Here is a 25646-nt window from a genome sequence, read left to right on the forward strand (position 1 = left end):
TTTGACCTCATGTGAATGCTTGCTTTGTGTGAGTTCTCCATAAAATAATCTTTTATCCAAATACATGTTTGGGATTTGAAAAATATGGTCAGCCTATCAGGTAGTACTCTTTGTAGTAGACATTGAATCCTTGGCAGTTCAGCTCGAGAAAGGACCTTGGTGTCCTGTACCTTATTTTGCCAGGTAATCTTCAAAATCTTTTTTAAGACAATTCAAATGGAAGTAATTCAATTTCCTGGCATGGCAGTATTTCTCTTTCCATTACAGAGATGAACAATACAGGCACCCTTGAACTTCTGGGGAATAATTTCCTCTTACCATATAACCTGGAATATTTTAGTCAACTTTTGTATGAGTAATGGACCCCCCACATAGTAAATCTCAGCTGGAATAGAATTAGCACCAGGTATTTTGCCACATGAAAGGAGCCTAATGGCATTCAAAACCTCTTCTTCAATTTGAAGTTTGGCTAGAAAGGGATTGACTTCAACCTGAGGTATATAGTTAATGGCTTTAGCATAGTTTGATGATGGTCTGAGTTCGGTTGATGAGAAGTGTTCAATGCATTTTTCCAGGATCATGCCCTTATCACTAATCAAAGTATTTCCATTAGCTTTGAGTAGTCCTTGAGCTTTGAGTTTGGAGCATGGAGCTTTGAGATGCTCCACAGTTCTTTAGCCCATAAATAGCCTTCAGGTCATCATGAAAGTACTTTGGATTGTTACCATCAGTGTAAAACCAAATTTCATCTGCCTTCTTACTGAGCCAAGAATCCTGTATCTCTCTAAGCTTCATATGCAATTTACTTTTGGTGGTGTTAGATGCTGCTGTTTTAGAGATAGACAAACTATCCTGCCATTAAACCCTTTAGAGTTCTCACTTTTTTTGCTTAGCAGCTTCAATACAGTTTACATACATATTACACATGTGTATGTAAGATATATACATACATACACATGCATATACATATATTTATGCACACCTATCTCTGTTGGACATTTCTCTCTGCAATTTCCTGAGCTATCTTGGGTAATTACATGTGCAGTAAGAGAGAGCTGTGAGGAAGTGACATAATCTGAAAGTTTTTTACATTTTCAAACTAACCTAGACAGTCATCTCTGAAAATCTATTTACATGCAAAGTTGCAAATCAAGACAAAATGTTTTTCTTAGAGAAATATAGGAGCAATTAAAAGATGCATTTTTAGTGTAAAGTATGATAAAACATAATAGATTTTGAAGGACTTTAGGATGAGAAATAAACATTTGTAAATCACTAGAACAAATATATTGAGCATCTTATTACATTCTCAGAACCAAAAACTTTGAGAACATCTTTATTACTTTCTCTAACCCCATGTAAGCACATATACAATGTAGTTTTATCTAGCTTTTGTGATCTAGTTTCTTAGTCATAATTATTTATAGTACATACAATATTTAATATAATTTCTACTTAAACTATAAATTTGACACATCAATTTTATTCTTCTTTGTCATATTTCTCAAATTTTACCATATTAATATTTTCTTAGAGTATTATAACAGTTCCTTATACTTATGTATCATAATTTGTTTAAGTACTCTCTCCATTGACAAATTAGTCAACATATCACTGAACAGCAGGTATAGTGATTGTATTTATCTAGCCAAACAAAGTGTTAAATTATTTACCAAGAAATTAAAAAAAATAATTTCAAAATAAAACAAGCTTTGGAGACATCTTCTGCCCTCCACAGGCAGAGAGGTGGGGGAAAGAAGGGGAGATTATACTTCAGAATTTGCCATCCATTCTCCCAAATGGAAAGCCAGCCTCCACTCTCTCATCTTGCCTCTGAAAATGGAGACAGTGTTAGAGCCAAGGACTCAGGTAGCAGTCCTAGAAGTTACTTTAGCTTCTACCTTCAAACTCAGCCTCCTAATATCAAATCTTCTGGTCCATCTTCTATTCTATCCATCTCCTCCTAACACAAAAACAAACACCACTGTCATATCCAACCACCTCTGATGCTGCCACAAACAATCCTGCATTCACCATATGAACACACTCCTTAGGCAATCCTCGGCTCAGAATTTTTGATAATTTTTGTGCCTCCCAAGATGGGAAGGCAAACATATACCCAAAACCTACACAGCCAAATTCCACACACTACTCCCTTGCTGTAATGGTTCATCTGAAAAGATTAATAAGTTTTGTCACATATTATTGCAGAGTTGTAGGACAAATCCTTTAAGTCTCTGTTATATTCCATCACATTTAAGGTTATAATTGTGAGATTTTCCTTTTCCTCCACTTAATACTTTTATGTGGATTACTCCATCGGGTAGCTGATAAAAGAATTGACTGGGAGTCAAGAGATCTAGGTCCAAGATCTGGTTTTACCATTGCCTACTTGTGTGACCTTGGGCAAGTAATTTCTCCTTTTTGGGCTACAATTTCTTCAGCTGCAAAACAAAACAGGATAAACATCTTTAGCTTTCCCTGTATGCCCAATATCCTCTGTGAAACTGGATAGTTGAAGCAAACATCCCCCCTCCAAGGGGAAATCTGTCTTCTAGTTTCAGCAACCTCCTCTCTTCTATGGGTATACAAGCAAACTGCATTACCATGTTGGTTTTTTATATTAACAAAAAAAGGAGAAGGTCAAGCCATGGTTAACTTGCATAGGTAGTTACTGCACCTTAATTCTAGACAGAGTCATCCCCAGAGCAGCTTTAGGTTAGGCTTATCTTCATTACCTATAGTTGGTGGTGGGATATCTGTTATTTGCATACAAATGTGTCTAGCTGTCTATTGTCTCCTTTTAAAAAGTTGGAAAAATAATTTTAAAAGGGTTTTTATTGCTATAATTTGTTTTTTACATTGCCTAGATGTTCTCATCTTCCCTTTCTAGGGAGCCAGCTTTTATAATAAAGAATATTTTTTAAAGCTCTATTGTCTTCAAGCTTAAAACCTCATTATTGCATTATGGTGCTAGCTGCACAAGCTGGAAGACTAGGCATTTTCTCCAATCCTCACTAATTCTCGAAAACTCCAAAAGAAAAGTATCATATGCCAAAAAGGAGAGGAATTATATCTGTCTCTGCAAGCCTAAACAAGAAGCCTAACAAGGGAACAGATTTATGAATTAACAGCTTCTTATCTTCAAGACTGATCTTTACTTAATTATATTTGTATTCCACAGATTGCCCTTCACTTCACTTATATTTTTAATCCTAATCAATTCCATCTCATCTTTGGCAAGATTCACTCCTGTGGATTCAAGTTTTTCTATGATATAAATTATCTTTTATGCAGGGGATGAATTTTTGTCAATTAGTCCCTTTTAACTCCTTTCAATATTATGGCCATATATTTCTTTGCTTTATAGGAGTCCATATAGTGCTTTGTTTTATCAGGTGTAGGTTTAATTACCCTTTTCTTACAGTAATTATTTAGAAATGTTTGTAGTCTTTTAGATGTTTTGGTCATTGGGTTTCTATCAATTTGTGTTCACAAAATGTATTGGGTTTATAGAGGGCTGCTGCTACATTAACTTCTACTGGTAAGCCTGTGGGGTTTTATGCTTAACTCTGGAGATCACAAGTCACCGTGTCACCCAGTCACCACACTTTCCATTAAACTTCAGCCTCTACACATAGTACTTGTTATTATTTTTTGAGATATTGTAGCAAGAGCAAAATGTTGGTGTCTCCCCAGTTAAACCTTTGGTAAACTTTCTGTCAAATTCCTTTTAACATCCATATTAATAGAAGATCCAAAGGATAATGACAAAGCGGAATAAGTGTAAGGAATACATGCACCAAAGGCAATTTCTACCTTTTGAACTTCAAGGAGGAAGTCCTCTCTGTGGTCCAACTCTCTATTGTCAAGGCTAACTCTTCCTTAGTCCATAGGCTGCTTCTTTTTTTTTTCTTCCAGGGGTTCTGTTACTCAAAGCCCCTTCTTCCCTTGTTTGATTGCCTCTTTCTATCTGTCTGGAGGGTATCTCAGCTCCCTAAAAGGTATATGTATCCTACTGGTCTAAGTAACTATTTCAAAATATAATGGCTGATTGGGATAAAGTAGGACAGAAAAAATACTTTTCTCCCCAACCCATGAGTGATTCATTTTCTGGGGCTGAAATCCTTCTTCACTAATGGATCATACTTATCAAGCCCAGTTAAATCAATTAGATTCATCTAGACAGCAAAAAATCCAGACTTTTAAAACAGATATTATAGAATTTAGTATAAGAAACAAAATAAGTGTTGGGATCAGATTTCCCCCTACTTGAACAGATAGAAGGAGGGAGACTGTACTTTATAGTCGAGTGCCTGTTTTCCCCAGTGGAAAGTTAAAAATCACTACTCCTATAATGGCTGGAGAAAGGTAAGGTCTGGGGCTGCAACAACAGGCCCACAGGCCCCTTGTACCCAAGACCCAAGCAACATGCTTGAAGGTTTCTGGGCCTGTGTTTTTCTTTCTACTATGTCATTTCCTATCCCAACTACCTTTCTATCTCAATTCCTCAAGAAATGTGCTACCCCTTGCCCTTCCTGCTGCCACAGTTAACTACTCTGAGCTCTAACCTTGCATATATCATGTTGCATATATGCTTCTTTTAAAATAAATATTGATATCTTTTGTTTTTATTCACCAAAATGTCTCCAAGTATTCTTCCATTTCCCTTTCATAGAGAAGTCTACCATGTAACAAATACTATTTTCTTAAAGAAAAGAAAGAAAAAGATGAGAGGAAAAAAATCAGCAAAACCAAATGATACATAGAAAAAAAGATCTGAACATATCTGCAATTTTACACTCACCTGAAATGTAAGAGAGAGGGTTAATAGTGGTTCAGATGTGAGAAGAAAATTCCTGCCTGCACAGGTATGAGATATGTTTCCAAAGTGTCTCTGAATTGTGTCTCTAATTAATTATGTGTGGGACATTTCTCTCTCTCTCTCTCTCTCTCTCTCTCTCTCTCTCTCTCTCTCTCTCTCTCACTCTCTCTCTCCCCTTCCCTTTCCCCTGCCTTTCTCTCTGTCTCTCTGCTCAGCATTTCAGCAGTTACTAGACCAATTACCCCATTATTCTGGCATTTCTCCTTTAAATAGAATGATGGGGTTTTTTATCACTTTTCTCAGGACAATTTTGACATCCTTATTTCTCAGATTGCAGATGAGGGAGTTTAGCATGGGCACAATAACAGTGTAAAACACAGAGGAGACTTTCCCCTGATCCATGGAGCAGACTGAAGATGGCTGCAGGTGCATGAATGCACTCGAGCCAAAGAAAACACCAGGACTGCAATATGAGAGCTACAGACCCTGAAGGATTTTGATCTGCCTTCAGTGGATTAAATTTTTCAAATGCGACCAATGATCAAAATATAAGAACAAATAATGATCAGGGTTAGGAAAGGGATATTAAATATACCAAATGCCTGAGCTTCTACTTCATTAACATAGATTCTAGAACCAGAGAACTTCAGGAATGGAAGATTACAAAAGCAATGATTCATGGTGTTTTCTTTACAGAAGACCACTCTAAGCAAGCCGTCTGTGTGAACTCTGGCCCCGCAAAGGCCCAAGGCATACACACTATCATCAACCATGAGCAGACCTGATAGGACATCATAAGACTATAAAGAAGGGGATGGCATATCTGACATATTGGTCATCTGTCTTCTAAGCAGAGTTTTTCCCTGGTACAAAAGTTGAAGTTTTAAGGTTGTTAATACAATTGCAGTTATCTTGAATCTGTGTTGTTTAAAAATCTAAATGTGGGTAATAATCTGGACCCCCCCCCCAGTTTTGGGGAAAAACTGGCTAAAATCACTGATAAATTCAGCAAGAGTTTAGGCTTTTAAGATAGTGAAGAGAGAGAATGAGAACAGATTCCTTATAGCATGGAAATCTTAGCTTTCCTAGCAGCCCACATGAAGTTCTGCTGCCAAGCTGATGTCTTGAACCAAAAGAGGAATACCCAGTCAACCAGCCTCAGATTCCTACTTCCTGTCTTCCTCCCTGAAATGGGAGGTTCTTCAAGTTGATTGGTTGAGAGTGGTTGATGTTGTAGTCCACAGCCTCTGAGAACATACTCTACTCAGGGTTGGCCACGTGTGGTCTCAATTTAATCAACCTTAACTAGGTTCAGTTTCTGAGAACAACACCCTACTTAGGGCCAGCTAGGTGTGGTCCCAATGTAATCATCCTTACTAGGTTCTCAGTCTCTTGGTCTCACCCAATTCAATCAATTCCAAATCAATCTTCAGGTGGGGCTCCTGGGCATCTGCCAAGTCCCATTATTTTATCACAAATCCTTTAAGTATATTCTTTATCACATCACATTCTTATCAAAGCTCCCTTTTGAGGATATGTGTCATTTTCATATCAGTCAGGAAAGATGTGATACTACAAAAACCTAATATTAAACATGAATATATAACTATTAAACCAATGAGCAAGGAAATGGCAAATCTGGAAGTTGACAGTTTCTGGTCATAAATTCAACATAGTAAAATCAAAGCAATAGGGTCCTTTATACTTACATCCCATTATAGGAGTTCAGAGATGTTTGATGATTGTAACAATATGATCCAGTGTAAAATATTTGAAATTCTGCCATGGTCGGGAAAAGTTGCTGTGAATGGAGGAAAGACATGTTTATAACAATATCAGGACTATTCCCTCAGACCCAAACCCCAAATCACAGACTAACCCATCATAGTTGTACCAGGACAAAATTCCCTTAACTCTGATTTCAGATGTAAGTCATAAATACCTTTTGGAATAGCCAATCAAGCAACAGAGTTTCACATTATACATAGGGTATCACAACCAGGTCCAGAATTAACCAAGTGGAGAATATTCCTATTGAGAAAGGAAATAGCCCTGTGTGGAAACTGAGTCCTGATGATCCTACCATTCCTTCATAAAGCTGTCTCCTCAAACCTTCCTGGTTATCTATATCCACCTGTAGCTTTTCCAGTTGGCACTTCCTTTTAGCAATTCTCACTATTTTCCCTTGAATGTCAGAGCACTGGCTTAAAATCACATACCTAAATTCAAAACAGAGCAAACCAAATTATAGTTCTACCTCACATAAATTCCAAACAGATTAGAGAAAGATATGATTGTTTTTCCATGTTATAATAATAATTAACTGTAAATTACAATAAATAAATGTTTATTTTTAATACTTAGTAGGTACATTAAAGGTTTTTGAAAGGTATTCATTCAACATTTTTCTTCTTTACTTTCCAGTTTAGACATTTCCTGACTTAAAATTAATCATTAAAATGGAGAAACTAATCACATTCTAGATTTTTACACATAATGTGAATACATGACAATTTACTCAAAACCCTCAAAATAGGGGTGCCTGTTGTCCTGGATATCTTAAAAGATTACATCGTAAGCTTTAAGGTAAAAAGGAAAATCCTTTAGACTGAGTTGACTAATTGAAGCTAAGTTGATGTAAATATGTAACTTCAATAATACTATTCCAGGTATGATTTCATAATTTTCACAATCTATTATCAGGGAAATCACTTATATACTATAAACTTTTAAGTTCTCCCCTCCTACCTCCTCATACATACTTATGCTATGGGTTTATGTGATGGAAGAAAGATCTCAGCTTTTTGGTAAACACTATTTAAGAATTTACAAGGCTTTTCTTAATGATACATTCTTGCAGCTCTTTCTTTCACAGAACTGATAAAATTTTATGATCTTGCCAAGGCTAAAAATCCAGAGTACTAAAGATTTGGCAAGTTTCCAAAGAATTTTACAGATAATAAAAATTTACAAGGTCTTTTGTACTTTTACCCAATACTAAGTAATTATCATAATTACTCATCTTAAAGCAAAATATACCCAACCAAATACTTGATAGTTTTAAGAATCATGGCAAAAATCTCTAATGGTGATAGCTTAAAATTGTCATTTCATAACATTCAATTCAAAAGTGGAATAAATGTTCTAATGATATAGTCATATCACCTTCTAAATTTTCCAAATTAATAGCATTTCTTATATCATGGTTTTTCAAAAGTCACAGTTCAAAAGATTATAAGCATATTATAAATATGAAATCCCACATCATGGATTTTATGCATAGACAAAACACTTATTATAGTAAAATGATACTAATCTGGTTGAAGGCCTTTCTGAATTATCTTAAATAGAAAAGTCATTCTGTTGTCTATCAATTTTGGAATTCAAAAAATCATTTTTACATTCTTACTCTTCAGGAAAATAAGACTCTTCTTTCAGACTACCCTCTAATTGAGCTTTATGTTCACACTTTGTTAGTGCAAATGATCTCCAACTCTCTTTAATTTTTTTGCCATTCTCTTTATCTCAACTTCCTTAGACTTTCTTTGTCTTTTCCCTTCATCCTGTGAACATTGATTAAATCCCTGAGAACATCAAGACTGTACCTCTTTCCATACTCTAATTCAACACTTCACTTACCTTCACTACTTTCTCAGTCCCACATATCTTTATTTTATAATCCCATTTCACTCTTTTAACTGAACTAGTTTTCTTCCCTTCATTGAATCTCCCCTTTGCCAGTTGGCACAAGTTTTCTTATATGATAACAATCAATTGCAAAACTTTTACTTTGGGGATTTTTAGCCTACAATTCCTTTTAGATTTTGCTTTTGATTTCCCTAAACAATTAAAATCTGGTAAATCATTCACAGAAAAAATCCAGTGGTAAAGTAAATATTCCCCTAAAATTAAAATTTAGTTATTTTCAAATTATTTGCTTCCTGATTTAAACAAGCTTTTTTTCTTTCTAAGGTAGAAAGCTGAGCTTATAATAAATGGTTCTTAAGCACTAGATAAGGCTGAAAGTTTCAAAACAATTTTTTCCTTTCCTTTTGGACTTCAGTGATAAAACTTCCAAACTAACTTCAGTTCTATTTATTCTCTTTTAAAATTTTTTTCTTCTTTAATTTTCCAAATTACATGTAAAAGCAAATTTTGACATCAATTTTAAAAAAACTTTGCGTTCCAACTCCTCTTCCTCCTTCTCCTCCCACCTCCCCCCCAAGAACTCAAACAATTCAACATAACTTATACATGAGTAGTCATGGCAAACATTTCTACCTTATCTAGGTTGTGAGTGGAAACAGATAAATACAAAACTTCAGATTAAGGAATTGTCAAAAAAAATGTGTTTGTCTGTTTTCAGATACCATCAGTTCTTTCTCTGTAGATGTACTGCAACTTTCCTAGGTTTTTCAGAGTTATATTGGATAATTGCCTTGCTGAAAATAACCATGTATTTCCCAGCAGATCATCTTACAATAATGCTGTTATTTTGTATACATTTCTCTCTGCTTCAGTTCATGTGTCTTTCCACGTTTTTTTGATAGTATCCGGTTCATCACAATTTATATATAGTACCTTGAACTTAACAGAGAATTTTCTTCATAATAGCCCAGCAGAGTAGGTGCCATACATTTTGACATTGTAGTCAATCATCGTAACTATTTCCCTCCATCTGATTCCCTTCCAATGATATTTATTCCATTGTCTACCTTATTTTGCCCTAATCCTCCTCATAAGTGTTTTGCTACTTACTGCCCCCTCCCCTGCTCTACCCTCCCTTCATTTGCCCTTCCCTCCTTATCCTCTTCCCTTCCTACTTACCTGAATGGTTAAATAGATTATTCTTCCCTATTGGATGTGTGTGTTATTCCCTCCTTGAGCCTGCTCTGATGAGGTTATGGCCTTTTTTTCTTCCTCCCTCCCTCCTCAACTCTCCCTATGAAATCAAGTAATTCAATATATATCATACATGTGGTGTTATGCCAAACATCTTCACCTTCCTTGAAAGTGTTTTGCTTTTTACAGCTCCCTCCCCCAAACTTCCATTCCCTCCTTCCCCTCTGAATTCACCTTCTTCCCTTATACTAAAACCATAAATCTGTTACCCTCCAGGAAAAAGAGTGATAGAGAGTTATTCTGTTTGTATGTACCATAGTACTAAGGAGCCACAATACCCCAAACCTTCTTTGATCTTTTAGCATTTGTTAAAACATTCCAACCACATTTTCATCACATTTTGGAGATTCACAGCAAACCTTTCCTTCTGGTTCACTTCTTAAATACTAAACAGTAAGGAACAATTTGGTCCTACTCTCTTATTATAAAAATTGAATAATCTGGAAAAAATTTATGTCAGATCTATAAATAATGGAAGAGTTTGTGGTGAAACAATAGAGCGGAGTGGATCATGGAAGGTAAAATTCATAGTTTTGATTTACATGAAATAAAATTTTTACACAAATAAAACCAATGTAGCCAAAATTAAAAGGAAAGCAGGAAAATGGGGGCAGGGGGAATTTACACAAAGTTTTTCTGATAAAGGCCTCATTTTTCAAGTATATAGGGAACTGAGCAAAATTTATAAAAGTAACCATTTTCTCCAATTTATAATATACTGTATGAGATGTTGCTTTATACCCAGTTCCTGCTAGACTGCTTTCTAGTTTTCCCAATTTTTTTTCATTGTTGTTGAATAGTGAGTTCTTGCCCAAGCAGCTTGGAACTTTGGGTTTATCAAACACTGAAGTACTATGCTCTTTTGCTTCTGTCTATTGTCTTCCACTGCCTATCTGCTCCACTGATTAACCTCTCTGTTTCTAACTCAGTACCAAATTACTTTGATAATCATAGCTTTGTAGTATACTTTGAGATTTGGTACTACTAGGTCTCTTTCCCATTGCAGTCACTGGAGTTGGGGATAACTGGGAGGACAGTGTAGCAGCAGGCCAAAGGTATACTGGGCTATGGCAATGACAATAATGTCAGGAAACAGAATGTCTCTACATGCTCACTGTGATTGAGACCAGGAGTAATCCACAGAATCTGAACCACCAAAAATATGACAGACCTAAATGGGGGGGGGGGAATTGAAGATCATAAACAAGAAGGGCAGTAAGCAGGCATCTCCCCAGTTCACAGCACTCTAGAAGCACAAAAACTTGTAGTCCCTCAGATTGAGCTGTGAAAGAAGCATAAGCACATAAAAAAACAAATGTTCAGACAATACATCTTCCCTGTGAGCAGAGCCTAACACTAACACAAATTCCAAAGTAATGAAATAGCCTAGAAAAATGAGCAAACAATAACAAAAAAGAAACAACATAAAAAGCTACTACAATGAAAAGGAAGCTCAAGATATAAACACAGAAGACAACGAGAGGAAAACATATATAATCAAAGCCTGAAGGGAAAAAAATGTAGATTGGCCACAAGACCAAGAAAAATTTCTAGAAGAGGCAAAGAAAATGTACAAAAGAGAAAATATAAATGATTAAAAAAACTAAATAAGAATTATAGAGGAAAAATTGGGAAGAGAAATGAGTTATGTAAAAAAATTACCAAAAATAATTAATAGTTTTAAAAAAGAGGTACAAAAATATTGATGAAAATAATTCCATTAAAATCAGTATTGGACAAATAGTAAAAAGTAGAAAACTTCACTGAAGAAAATACTTCTTAAAAATAAGAATTGGTCAAGTGGAAGCTAATGATTCCATGAGACATGAAAGTAACAATAAAACAGAGTCAAAAGTATCACATTAAAATAGCATTGGTAACTCCATTTTGCCCTTAGCTATCACTTTGTAAGGTTAAGTTTCAACTTCCCATAAGTCAGTTGATTTCCCAACTCAAAAAAGTCCCAATTCTCTCCAGAAAAAAAGGAACAACATGACTCAATCCCTCATTCTGTTTTTTATTCCATTCAACTGTATAATAATTATAGAAACCAAGGTTCAGGGTCCTTGTACTGACTGAGAGTCTTGGGCCTAATTTATTTTGCCTTGTTGAATAAATCATTGTCTGGATGTAACTTGGTGTCTTCATTTCACTGTAACAGTTCAGGTGAGCTAGTCAGTCTATGTGATAACCAGATCTTTACTCCAAATTGCTTTACAGAATGGTTAGATCAATTACCACTGGTGCATAAGTGTGTCTGCTCTTCCCTTTTTTTCAGCTTATCCAATATGAGGCATCTGATTAGTGCTACCTTAATTTGCATTTCCCTAATTCTTAGTTATTTGAAGCATTTATATATATATATATATGGCAATTGGTACCTTGGCTTTTTTTTTGTTCCTATCTTTTTATCATTCATCAGTTGTGGACTCTCAGTCTCATAAATTTGAACCAGTACCTTATATATATATCATAGAAATTAGATTTTTATCAGAGCCTTTTACTGGAAAGATGTTTCTTTAGTTAATTGTTTCCATTCTAATCTTAGCTTTTTGGCTACAAAATCTTTTTAATTTTATGTAATCAAATTTCACATTTTATCTTAGAACCTCTCTATCCCTTGTTTAGTCACAAATTCTTCCCTTATCCATTGATCCATAAGATTAATTTCTTCTTTCCTCCTATAATTTGCTTATGATGTTACATTTTATATCTAAGTCATATCCATTTGTAGCTTATCCACTTTGCTTTCCATTGATTTCCAGTTTTCCCAGAAGTTTTGTTAATAGTGAATTTTTACCACTTTATTTGTCAATAGCTAGGTGGTACAGAGTATACACTTCAGGGCTTGGAGTCAGGAAGACCTGAGTTCAAATCTGTCCTCACACATTTACTAGCTGTGTGATCCTAGACAAATCACTTAACTGTTTGCCTCAGTTTTCTCTTCTATAAAATGAGCTGGAGAAGGAAATGGCCAGCCACTCCAGTATCTTTGCCAAGAAAACCCCAAAAGGGATTACTAAGAGTCAGACATGACTTTTGACATGAAAACAATAACATTCCCTTTAGTTGGGGAGTTTTGATTGATCAAAAACTATGCTGATATATGCTATAGTGTTTTGGGTTTTTTTAGTTCTGTATGTTGTATAACTAATCTATTCCACTTATCAACCTATGTGCTTTTTAACCAATCCCAAATCTTACTGATAATTATTACTCTTTAGTATTGTTTGAGATGTGGTTTTTCACTTACTTTTCTTCATCCCTTTTTCATTATTTCCCTTGGGATTACTTACCTTTTGCTCCTCCAGATGATTTTTGCTATTGAAGTAAGCCTTTGGTAGTTTGATATGACACTGAATAAATTAACAGGTAATATCATTTTTACATGGCATAATTTACCCATGAATAATTAATACTTCTCTAATTCTTTGTATGCCTATTTATTTCTGTCAAGATTGTTTTGTAGTTGTATTCATGTAGTTCCTGTGTATAGAGGAGGAATGAGGTAAACTCCCAATTATTTTATAAATTGTATAATCTTTTTAAAATGGCATTTTCTTTCTTTCTTCCTCCTAAAATTTTTGATAATATAAAGAAATGTTGATCATTTACTTAGATTGATTTTATATCCGGTACTTTGCTGAAATTATTGTTTTTGTTTTGTTTTGCAGGGCAATGAGGGTTAAGTGACTTGCCCAGGGTCACACAGCTAGTAAGTGTCAGGTGTCTGAGGCTGGATTTGAACTCAGGTCCTCCTGAATCCAGGGCCAGTGCTTTATCCACTGTGCCACCTAGCTGCTCCCTAAAATTATTGTTGTAATTAATTTTAGATGACTTTCATTCATCCTCTAAATAAATCATTACATTATCTTCAAAAGTGATAATTTTGTTTCTTCTACCTTTTGCTAATTCCCAATTTTCTTTTTCTTTCTTTATTGCTAAGGCTAGTATTTCTAATACTATATTAAAGAACAGTGATGAATAATGGACATCCTTCCCTTAACCCTGATATTATTGTAAAGGTCTTTAATTTATTTCCATCTTATATATGATTGTACTTATTGACCTTAGATAGTGATTAACTATGATATTGAAGAAAAGTATATTTATTAATGTTTTGTGGTTTAAAAAAACTGAAATGGGTTTTATATTTTCTTAAAAAGTTTTTGATTCATTGAATGATATAATTCTATAATTTTGTTGTTCTCATTATTATATGATCTTTGATGTTTATAGTTTTTATAATGTTGAACCTACCTCCATTTCTGGTATAAATCCTAGTTGGTAATAATATATAATCTTTTTTATGTTTCTGTAGCCTTTCTTAGTGCTAATATTTTATTTTAATTTTCATAAAGATATTGATCTATTCACATATCTTTTTTCTGTTTTGACTCTTCCTGATTTAAGCATCATGACCATATTTGTATCATAGGAGCTATTTAGTAGGATTGCTTCTTTTCCTATTTTTTAAAACAGTTCATCTAATATTAGAATGAATCGTTCTTTTAATGTTTCATAATATTTAATTGTAAATCCACCTAATCCTGGAGCTTTTTCTCTGAGTGTTCATTTATGGCTCATTCAATTAGTTTTTCTGATACTGGGTAACTTACATTCTGTATTATTTCATTGATCTGAGCATTTTATATTTTAAAATTATTTAACCATTTCAAGTTTTCAGTTTTAAAAGCAGATAGGTCTAATAATTTCCTTTATTACCTTTTGTTTTCTATTCTTCTTTCTCATTTTTGATTCTGGTAATTAATTTTCCTCTTTCTTTTAAAAAAACTAAATTGGATATTGGTTAATATCTCTATTTTTCCTTTAACAGATCTTTATTTAACTTGCCAAAAAGCAAAATTGACCGATACCTGATATTTTCACTCCTTCCTTAATTTATGTGTTCCTTTGTTAAAAAATCAAATCATCCTGAAGGAACTTATAATTTGTTGGGCTTTGGGGGTGGATGGATGCAATATATACCTAGAAAGGTAAGTACAATATGTGTGTGTGTGTGTGTGTGTGTGTGTGTGTGTGTGTGTAGTTAACATAAACTCCCATATATCCAAATGGTGCACAAGGGTGGAGGGTCTAACTTCTTAAAACCTCAATGTGCCTGGATTTAGTAGTCTAACAATCCTAATTCCATTTTGACAGGATCATAAAGACTATTCACACTCCCATGTATTCTCTTGAGAGCTCAGTTCAAGACTGTAACCCTCTGATCTTATACTTTCCCTTTATTCTGTAATTTCTGTAGAAATATTCTGTAGAAAAGTCAGAGATGGTGGGTTCATAAAACATTGTTCAAAAGAGAAATTGTCAGAACTAAGGTTAGAAGAAAATGGGAGACGTTGATTGAATGAATTTAAAGGTTGAGTAGAGGATTCCGTCCCTTAGGAGAAAAAAAAAAAAGTTCTGTGCTACAGTGTGTAAACATAGATATTGTAATTACTGCTCCCTGAAGAGTCTGATCCCAGGGAGAGAATTTTCTGGATCCTCCCTGTGTTTCCAATATAGTCCATTTAAAACCTTTAGTTTCCTATTACTTGTTGATTATATTGACACCTCTAGGACCTTTTTCCTTCCCCAATGCTGGAGTTTTGGTGAAGTCACAGTCATAACCTGTGATCTTTAAAGCTCAAAACATCTCTCAATTCAGTGTAGAGGCTGAAATTTTTGCTCTGATTGCCTCAGTAGAAAAGGGAATAGAAGAGGAGAATCTCTGATCACCCTTATCAGAGTTATTTCTCCTTCAGGACCCAGGGGCTCAAAACCAGGAAAGATCAACACTGAAGTGCTCTGGCAGGAGAAAGGTGAGTGTATAACAAGTTCATTTTGATTTTTTCCATTTTTTATTTTGATTTTTTACTTCTATTTTGCCCTCCCTGCTTTGCCACCCAGAAGATTTGAGGAGTCTATAAAATATCATGCCCTTAACTTTGGTCATTGACTGATATATAGATCTTTTGGTATAGTGTAGGTGAGAGTGTAGAAGAGAACATATGAAGAAAATATGTCTCTTGTTTTCATTAGTCCCCTACCTCCTCAAGACTCTATATTCAGGGAAAGGCACTCTGCACTCAGTCTGCAGAAAGCTAGGTGGCACATTGGATAGAATCGTGGGCTTTAAATCAGAAAGATCTGAATTTAAATCTATTTTCATGCACTTATAAGCTGTGTGACCTTGGGCAATCTCACTTGATCTCTGCGTCAGTTTTCTCAGCTATAAACTGGGGATGATAATAACATCTATTTCCCAGGGTTTTTGTGAGGATCAAATGATATAATATTTGTAAAGGATTTAGGGCAGTGCCTGGCACATAATAGGCACTATGTCAATGCTTGCTATCATTATTTTATTACTAACAACAACCTTGTTGGTAATACTGCTAATGGTTAATAGAATTCATGCTAATTTAAATAATAATAATAATAATAATAATAATAATAATTTTTTACCATAGGCATTTGTAAAACTCTTTGAGGTATTACTTTACTACACCTGAAATGGGGACAACAGTTAAAAGTTTTTACCTGAGGTGGTCAGCATTGGGGATATCATAGGGGATGGGGGAAACTACTGTCATTTTTCTGATTTCTTTTTGCTTTGGAGTCTGAAGAACATCAACTGTTACTCTGCAGGGGAACTCAGGAACAGTTTTCCGCATTCATCAAGCTCATGGAGACAGTAACTCAGCCTAATCAAAATCCCTGGATATCTTGGGGTGATAAGAACAGAACCTTCATGGCATGGTGATGATACTTTTTAGACACTTCTAGAATTGCTCTTTTTTCATAATTGGGGAAGAGGGTTAATTGAGCTTATTTTGCTACAAGTATTACTTTTCTCTTTGCCTCATAGATCCCTCAAGAGGAGAATGGCTTTGGAAAATGCCTCTTCAGTGACTGAGTTCATCCTTGCAGGCTTAACAAATCACCCTGAGCTCCAAGTACCTCTATTTCTTCTGTTTATGGGGACTTATGTGATCACTATAATGGGAAACCTGGGACTAATCATTTTAATCAGGATGAATTCTCAGCTTCACACTCCTATGTACTATTTCCTCTTCAACTTATCTTTCATAGATCTCTGCTACTCTTCTACCTTTACCCCTAAAATGTTGATGAATTTTGTTTCAGAGGAAAACATCATCTCTTATTCAGGATGTATGGCTCAGCTCTATTTCTTCTGTTTTTTTGTTATTTCTGAGTGCTATGTGTTGACAACAATGGCTTATGATCGTTATGTTGCCATCTGTAATCCATTGCTGTATAATGTTACTATGTCCAATCAGGTCTGCTCATGGCTAGTGGGTGGGGCATATGTAATGGGGTTTGCTGGTGCCATGGCCCACACTGGATGCATGCTGAGACTGTCCTTCTGTGATGCCAACATCATAAACCATTACTTGTGTGACATAGTTCCCCTCTTCCAGTTGTCCTGTTCCAGCACCCGTGTCAATGAGTTGGTGGTTTTCATTGTTGTGGGCACTAACATCATAGTGCCTAGCATCACCATCTTTACCTCTTATGCTCTCATCCTGTCCAGTATCCTGAGCATCAGCTCCACTGAAGGCAGGTCCAAAGCCTTCAGCACCTGCAGCTCCCACATAATTGCTGTTGCTCTTTTCTTTGGGTCAGCTTCATTCATGTATCTCCAGCCCTCTTCATCAGAGTCTGTGGACCAGGGCAAAATAGCTTCAGTGTTTTACACAAATGTGGGGCCCATGCTAAACCCCCTGATTTATAGTCTGAGGAATAAAGATGTTCAGTCTGCCTTGAGGAAAACCTTGAAAACAAGAATATTTTCCAGGACAAGAGAAGGATTTTCATAATGGGAGCTGAATTCAAGTGCCAAACATTCCTTTTCTTTCCTTGCTACATTAAAATTCTCATAGGAAGGAATCTTTTCCCAATTTTTTTCCTCCCCATTCTCTATTGCCCAACATTCTACCAGCAGGACTTACTTCCTTTGGTTTAAAGATGCGGTGGAAAGTGTGCTGTTTTTGGAGTGGGAGGATCAGGGTTTTAATCCTGGATGATCTTTTGCTTTGTGGGCTTCAGGTTTTTCATTTGTAAACATTTAGGTGTTTGGACTATATGGCCTCTAAGATCCTTTATAGCTATAAATCTTTGATTTATGATCTTCTGTTAAAATGCAAATATCCAATGGAATCATTCAATACATTACATCTTAATTTTGGTAGACCTTTCATTCTCTGTCCATTGTTAGTGATCAATAATTTAGGAAGACAACACATGAAAGTAGGTTGTTGGAAAAATAGTAAAAAAAGCCCAAATTATGTAGACACAATGCAACCCTTCAGTTCCGCCCCCTTCTCCTGAACAAATAAAAAATAACCAAACTTATAGCCCCTTTTGTAATTACACTTTTGCTTTTTTTCTGTCAAAATTGTTATAAAATTTTGATAGGTACACAGAAGTATAATTTGTCCTAAATATTAAAACCCAAAGTAATTTCCTTTCACTTTTTCCCAGACCCAAACCCCTATGATATTTTCTGACTCCCACAATAGACATACAAAGGCTGGTCTGGCTCAGAACAATAATTAAACATTACCAATATAGTGTAAATGGAAGTCTATTTACAACTAGGACATAATAAGAAATGAACACCAAGATATACCAATTTTGAGGAAAACTTTTAGTTTCTGACAAAAATCATTGATAGGAAAGGTTCTTATAATAGCGATTTGAGCAAGTCAATGTGATTTATAAACCTTTCCTCAGGGAAATTTCATTTCCATTGTCAAATTGACTGAATCCTCATAATGCAAAAAGCATTTAAAATTTTTTTGTCCTATGTCCTGTGACATTTATATAGTAGTTAGGTGGCATAGTGAATAGAGTAGTGACCCTAGAGTTAGACCTGAATTCAAATCTTGCCTCAGACACTTACTAGCTGTGTAACCCTGGGAAAGTTACTTAATATTGTTTGCCTCAGTTTTATCTTCTGTAACATGAGCTGGAGAAAGAAATGGGAAACTTTTCCATTATTTTTGCCAAGAAGACCCCAAATAGACTCACAGAGAGTCAGATATGACTGACATGACTCAACAACATTACATTTATTATAAGAAACTGATTGGAAGGGTTGAAAGAAACCAAGTTGTGAAAATATATTTGGCATTTAAAACTCTTTACACTTTTTTCTCTTATTAATCTTCTGATTTACTTACATGTTACTCAACTCCTCACACCCTGATTTAATCATAATGCCCTACTTGTCCCTCATGCAGGGCATTCTATCTTCATCTTGATGATTTACACTGGCTGTCTGATACCTGGAGTACACTCCATTCTCCCTCCCAATCTCTTAGAATCTCTGATTTTCTTCAATTCATTTTGAGTGCCAGTTTCTTCATGAACCCTAAGTGATTTCTGTCTTTGCTCCCAAAAGCCTCTTATATGGACACTTTTTTCCATTTATGCAGAAATGTTTTTTGTATAAAACACCTTCTTAGATGATTTCTTTAATCTTGTCTGGGAACTTATCCTGAGCATAAGTGGCTTATTTGAATTCTTTCATCTGTTCAATAAATGAGATAGAGTAAAATCTGATTCTCCAGGATGTTAACTATTTCATTTTTTCTTAGTCCTTTCTTCAGCTATCACAGGTAACTGTTTCTTTAGAATATAGTTAAACTTTTTACTACCTCATACCTTCTTCATAAAATTCTCTTTATGTTTCTTTATAAAAGAACAGTTAAGATAGCTCCAAAAAGAACCTTATTTCTTTGTATATTGTTTATAAATTTCTTATAGTTCTTCATAGATCAAATTAAAATCCACGAATTGTCCGTACCTCTATTAGGAAGAAGCCCTGTTAGAAAGTCAGTTCCAACTGAAACTCAAAATTACCAGTGAAACTGCCCTTTCTGCAGCATTTCATTTGGCTCTTAAAGTTATGGTAACAATATTTGTAGTCTGTGGGAGACCCTAGTCAAACAGGTATGATATTAATACTATATTAATATGATAGTATATATAATTAAGTAATCAATATTTTGGAAATGCATACTTTAAACATTTTTACTGTAGTTATGCAAGGACAAAAGTTTGGAGATGACTCAATTTTAAAACATAGGACTATAGTTTTAGAACTAGAAGGGACCTTAGAGTCCATCTATCCAACACTCATTTTATAGAGAGGTTAAGTACTTGCTTAGGTGACAAAGGAAGTAAGAAGAAAAGTCTATATTTGAAGAGTTTAAAATTATTTGAGGAGCCGTTTAGACTTTGTGGTAAAAAGTTTTAACAGTCGGTTAGATAATGGAGAGACGCCAGTTTTTGGATTTTTTTAGTTACCACCCTTTTGGGGAGGAGACCAACAGCATTGCCTGCTGAGCACTTGACTTCTGACTTCCGGGGTGCGAGCTTAAAAGGCAAGGAGAGAACAGAAGTGGGGTTTTTTCCTGCTTTGCTGGTCTCCTGGCTGCGCTGCACAGACAGACGCGGACTGGAGTTTGACTCGGCCCGGCTCTCGGTTAACAACGCGCTTGACTCGGTCTCTCTCCCCAAAAGTGGCCTTGGGTTTTGGTGAGTTTTATACAGAATATAGACTAAGCCTAGACTTAAGATGATTTGTATTGTATTTCTACTTTCCTATCCTTCTAATCAACATCACCTTGTGACTACCATACAATAAAGGCTCTATCTAGAAAACCAGAAGCTCCTTCCATTTACTAGTCTGGGAGATAAATTAAGTGAAAGGTTAAGTAGGGGAGATTTATGATCTAATATCCAATTTTAATCTCACAACTTCAAGGTTATTGTTGTTGAAAAGGAGCAAGGTATAGTAAAAAGAGTGCTGAGATCTTATTTCATATCCTACCTTGGATATCTAATAAGTAATTGACATTGGCAAACAACTTTTCACAGCCCGTTTCCTTATAAACAAAATAGAAATAATAATACTACTTCAAAAGGTTGTCATGAGAATCAACTGATAAAATATAAGAAAAATATTTGATAAGCATTAAAACTCTATATAAATGCCAGTTATTTGTCTTGTTCATTAATTTACTTTCCATATTTTCCAGTGGGGATCAAATAAAAACAGTATTGAGACAAGTCATTATACTGCTGTATTTTTATATTTAATGTTCTACACACTCAGGTTCAAATGATTGCTTTTTATAGTTAAGTCAAAGGATGTAATCTCATTCTCTGCAGGATTGCTGAAAGTATCCTTAGTACAACTCCAATAGCAGATAGAACAACCAGGATGTTATGCATGTCTTTCTGTTATCATAGGTTTATAATTTTCTTTGTTAGCCATTTATATTTTTACAATTGTTGTTCCATGTAGCTTGAAGATTATGTGGATTTAATAGAGCAACAAAGAAATTTTTTTTGGCTCAATACCATATCTGGGCTGTTGTGACTGTTGAGTTCTGGTACAGTTTATCGGTTAATTATCTCTAATAGTTTGAAGTCTTTATTTGTAGGATAGGTATTTTTCATTTTTCAATCCATGAAAAGAATTGAGCTTCTCATGTATAATTCTAGCCAAGTCATGTATAGTGAGGTATTCTATAAGTGCTAAACTTTTTAATTTTGCAGTGATATACATTACAGGTTTCATTATTTCCTTTCATAATTTGCTTTATCTTTGGGGAATAACCCTTATGTAATTTCTGATAATAATAAAGTTGTCATGAATTTCCTTCTCTTTCCATAAACAAATCCACATGACTTAGTTATTTATTCAACACTTCTTTGTGGGTATATTAGTGGAAGAATTTATGTATAAATGTTTACATGGAAGATCCTTTGGTTCCATCATTAGACAGGTGCTGTCTGGAGATGACCCATTTTCAATTACAATAATTCAATAAATCTAATGGAATGGATCCCCTTTTATCCTTTACTAATTATTATTTGATGAAGTGATCTTTACTTTTTTGAATTTGGACGTAATCCTCCAAGAAATTGTCAGGGAAATTGCCTTGATATTCTAGAAGCAGAAGGTAAAATAGGAATTAAAAGAATCCACCAATCACCTCCTGAAAGAGAGCCATAAAGGAAAACATCCAGCAATATTATAGCCAAATTCCAGAGATCCCAAGTCAAGGAGAAAATATTGCGGCAGCTAGAAAAAAGGAATTTAAATACTGTGGAGCTACAGTAAGGATAAAACAAGATCTAGCAGCATCTACATTAAAGGACTGGAGGGCATGGAATATGATATTCCAGAGGGCAAAGGAGATGGGACTACAGCCCAAAATCTCCTACCGAGCAAAACTAAGGATAATATTTCAGGGGGGAAAATGGAACATCAATGAAAAAGAGAACTTTCAGGCATTTGTGATGAAAAGACCTGAACTGAATAGAAAATTTGACTTTCAAATACAAGACTCTAGAGAAGCATAAAAAAGTAAAGAAGAAGAAATCATGAGGGATATTGGAAGATTAAACTGTTTACATTCCTATATGGGAAGATAATATTCTAACTCATAAGAACTTTCTCAGTATTTGGGTAGCTGAAAGGAATACACTTAGACAGAGAACAAAGGTCTGAACTGAATATGAAGGGATGATATCTGTAAAGCATTTATTTTGTGTTTATCCTTTTTTTTTGTGGGGGAGGCAGGGTGGGGTGTCTTATGTCTGAGGCCGGGTTTGGGCTTGGGGCCTCCTGGGTCCAGGGATGGTGCTTTGTCCACTGTGCCACCTATCTAACCAATTATGACATCTTTAAAATAAAGTTAAGGAGTAAGAGGAATGCACTAGAAGAAAGGGAAAGGGAGAAGCAGACTGGGGAAAAGTAGCTCACATAGAAGAAACAAGAAAAAGCTTATGGAGGGGAGGGGAAGGGAGGAAGGAGTGGGGGAGTGAGTGAACCTTATTATCATCAGAATTGGCTCAAAGAGGGAATAACAGACATAATCAAGTGGGTATAGTAATATATTTGCCCTGAGGAAAAGTGGGAGGAGAAAGAGATGGGGGGAAGGGAAGGAAGGAAGGGCAGATTGGGGGAGGGAGCAGTAAAAAACAAAACACTTTCAAGGAAGGTAAAGATGTTCTGCATAACTGCACATGTATGACTTATATTGAATTGCTTGATTTCATAGGGAGGGTTGAGGAGAGAGAGGAAGAAAATATAGAACACAGAATTAGCTCAAAGACCTTAATCTCATCAGAGTTGGCTTAAGGAGGGAATAACATACACACCCAATTGGGAAGAGTAATCTATCTAACCCTACAGGAAAGGAGGAGGGGAAGAGGATAAGGAGGGAAGGGTGAAAGAAGGGAGGGCAGAGTGAGGGAGGGGACAGTTAGAAGCAAAACACTTTTGAGGAGGAATAGGGTAAAAGAAGATAGAAAATAGAGTAAATATCATGGGAAGGGAATAGGATGGAGCGAAATAGTTATGATGATTGATTATGCTACTGTGAAGAAAATTCTTTGTAAAGTTTAAGGTACTATATAAAAGTTATGATGAACAGGATGCTATAAGAAAAACCTGGAAAAACCTACATGAACTGAAGTAGAGTGAAATATACTGTATACAAAATAACAGCAATAGTGTAAGATGATCTGCTGGGAAGGACGTGGTTATTTTCAGCAATGCAATGGTCCAATATAACCCTGAAGGACTTATGAAAGTTGCAATCCATCTACAGAGAAAGCACTGATGGTGTCTGAAAAGAGATTGAAGCATAATTTTTTTGATAGTTCCTTAGTCTGAAGTTTTGTTTTTATGTTTTCTCTCACAACCTGGCTAATGTGGAGATGTTTTCCGTTACTACTTATGTATAACTTATATTGAATTGCTTGAGTTCTTGGGGGTGGGAGGGAGGGAGGAATAGAAGTTGGAACACAAAATTTAAAAAAATTGATGTCAAAATTTGTTTTCACATGTAATTTGGAAAATAGAATTCTAAACAAGAAAAGAAATTGACCATATATTAGGGCATAAAAACCTCACATACAAATGCAGAAAAATTACATGTACTCTTTTCATATAATGCAATAAAATAATGTTTAGTAATTTGAAACATGGATTAAAATGAATTAGAAACAAAATTATCTTCAGTATTACTAAATGAATTGGTCAAAGAGAAACTGATAGAAACAATAATTTTATTAAAAATAATTACAACAATGAGAGAATATATCAACTTTTTTGAGATGAATCCAAAGTGGTACTTAGGGGAAAATTTGTATCTCTAAATACTTACATGAATAAAAGAAGGACAGAGTGGTTTGTCATTTCCTTCTTCTGTTGATTTTACTATTTGACACAATTCCTCCAATATTGAGTATTGGGGGCAGCTAAATGATTTATTCATATAGCACATTATGCTGGTATTTATGAAGTCTTGATTTCAAACATAGCTTCAGATACTTAGTTGTTATGTGATCCTGGACAAGTCAGATTCCTCATCTGTAAAATGGGGATAACAATAACATATAACCTCCCATTGTTGTGCTGAAGATAGAATGAGATATTTGTAAAGCACTTTGCAAATATTAAATCATTATGTGAATGTCATGTTCACAAATTTGAAGAATGTAAGATAAAACCTCAGGGTTATTTTTATTTGTATTTTTCTTCTTATTTGTTATTTGGAGCATTCTTTCATATAGTTAATATTTTGTAATTCTTTTGAGAATTATTTGATTATATCCATTGACCATTCATTTATTGGGGAATGACTTTTTTTCTTCTTAATAGTTTTTTTCCCCAATCACATGTCAAGTTAGTTTACAACATTAATTTGTGTAAGATTTTGAGTTCTAAATTTTTTCTCCCTTTTTCTCTTCCCTCCCCCCTCCCCAAGACAGCCATAATACACATATTTCCATATTAGTCATGTTGTAAAAGAAGAATCACAATAAAAGGGAAAAACACAAGAAAGAAAAAAAATAACAAAAATGAAAATTGTATGCTTCAATCTGCATTCATACTCCACAGTTCTTTTTCTGGATGTGGAGCTAATTTCCTGTCATGAGTCTTTTGGAATTGTCTTGGATCTGTGAGGGCCAAAATTAGATATATTGAGCATTATTTGGGTGACTTGCCTTAATATTGGGGTCCCAGAAATATGAGGGAGCTTTTTAGGTTTAATCTAACTATTCTTTTTAGATATTTCTCCCAGGGCAATAAGAAAGGAACCTATAAGCTTTAGTTCACAAAAGGATCAGATTTTATTACTTGGGAATTGATTAAACAACAAAGGTGAAACTAATAAAAATCAAAGATAAGGAAATGGGAAAATAGAAATACAGATAGATGCTCTTAACTCTAAATTTAGCCTAAGCTGGCTCAAAGGAATTTAGGGCTTTCAGCAGGTAACTCACCAACCTGAACAGCCCACCAGTCTACAGTTGCTCACGTGCCACCACGACCTCAGTCAACTGTCCCAGCGCGTTCAGCTTTCCAGAAGTGCCCCAGAGCTTAGTCTACTGGAAGTGCCTCACCTCCCTTCAGGTCACATTCAATCTCTTCTCCCTCAAAAGGGGAGGTCCTTCAAAAGCTGCTCATGGACAGTTCTCCTTCTGACTTCAGTAGCATACATAATCTCAGGGTGGGCCAGGTGTGGCCCCTCCCAAATGATTCAGCTAAAACTTGCAATATCAATCTTTACCACAAATAATTTTTACCACAGATCATTGTGTTGCTGAGAAAAGCTAAGTATATCACAGGTGTTCATTGCACAATGTTGCTGTTACTGTGTATAATATTCTCCTGTTTCAGCTCATTTCAGTTACCATCAGTTTGTGTAAGTCTTTTCAGGTTTTTTTGAATCGGCCTGCTTATAATTTCTTATAGTACAACAGTATTCCATTACATTCGTATACCACAACTTGCTTAGCCATTTTCCAATTGATGGACATCTCAATTTCCAATTCTTTGTCACTATAAAAAGAGCAGCTATAA

General features: G+C 35.1%; 2 pseudogenes; one reads left to right on the forward strand and one right to left on the reverse strand.

The window, feature by feature from the left end:
- Positions 1–5071: 5071 nt before the first annotated feature.
- On the reverse strand, positions 5072–16404 carry LOC122747843 (annotated as a pseudogene).
- Positions 16405–16455: 51 nt separating this feature from the next.
- On the forward strand, positions 16456–17717 carry LOC122747844 (annotated as a pseudogene).
- Positions 17718–25646: the final 7929 nt, after the last annotated feature.

The sequence above is a fragment of the Dromiciops gliroides genome, chromosome 3 (genome assembly GCF_019393635.1).
Source record: "Dromiciops gliroides isolate mDroGli1 chromosome 3, mDroGli1.pri, whole genome shotgun sequence".
Lineage (NCBI taxonomy): Eukaryota > Metazoa > Chordata > Mammalia > Microbiotheria > Microbiotheriidae > Dromiciops > Dromiciops gliroides.